The sequence below is a fragment of the Halichoeres trimaculatus genome, unplaced genomic scaffold (genome assembly GCF_033239565.1).
Source record: "Halichoeres trimaculatus isolate MK-OKI-2021-1 unplaced genomic scaffold, fHalTri1.1 fHalTri1_scaffold_17, whole genome shotgun sequence".
Taxonomy (NCBI): domain Eukaryota; kingdom Metazoa; phylum Chordata; class Actinopteri; order Labriformes; family Labridae; genus Halichoeres; species Halichoeres trimaculatus.
In genome coordinates this window covers 19,354,221-19,355,253 of record NW_027437195.1, presented here as the reverse complement: position 1 = coordinate 19,355,253, position 1,033 = coordinate 19,354,221, and positions in this window count along the sequence as shown.

The following is a 1,033-nucleotide window of genomic DNA, read 5'->3' as shown; positions in this document are numbered from 1 at the left end:
AAATCATGTTTGTGCTAAAATGATTCACAATCGTCTCATCCAAGTCCTTAACTGCCAAGATACACTACACTTCAATGTATTTGTTCCACCTGTCAATTTATGAATCTATTATCTACTTAACATGTTAAAAAATGAGTTTGACAATTAGCTCTGGAGTTTATATACTAATTTATTTTAGATTTAGTCAGATTTTGACTTAAAACAATCAAATTTTACAACAATAAAATAGATTAGCCTTTATTATTATACAATGCACAACAATTAGATAGAGCTGCTCCTCTCATAGTGTAAGGTTTCAAGGACTTTGAAAAAACAAGGAAATACACATTAATTAATCCAACGGCCGGTAAGAAACAAATTTAAAACTTTGTTGTTGTGGCTCTGATGCAGCCGCTTTGCTGTCTGCAGTCACTACTCAGTCCCCAGCACTGTCCCACCCACAGCATCATCTGATTGGTTACAAGCAGAGCCATGTCTTGGGAAACAGCCAATCAGCAGTGCAGTTATTACAGTTATTGCAGTTACATTGAAATTTTGGAAAACTTTATTTACTATAGAAAAGTTAAGCTATCTATTTTTTTTAAGTTTTAATTTAACTTTATAAAACATGCTGCTTAGCCTGGGAGCTGTTTGATAAATAAATAAATAATAAATCGGCCCGGAAAAATCCATATCGGTCTATCTTTACACAAAGTCTGGGTTTAGTGTCAGCTGATCAATCAATCAATCAATCAATCAATCACGCTTACTTATATAGCATATTTAAAAACAACCAAGGTTGACCAAAGTGCTGCACAGTCTTAGAACACAATCAAATAAAAGCATGTTTAAAAAAAAGATAAAAATAAAAAATGTGTTTAGATGTTTCGGAAACATGGGTTAATCACACAATTTTGTTAGAACATTTTGGAGAAGCAGAAGAAATCAAAATAATTCTAAAAACAGGTGTTGAATTTTATGAAAATTTTCAACCAGATTGATGTTTGTTTCTCTGACAGTCAGTGAAGGCATCAGGAGGGCTGTACATGGGTCA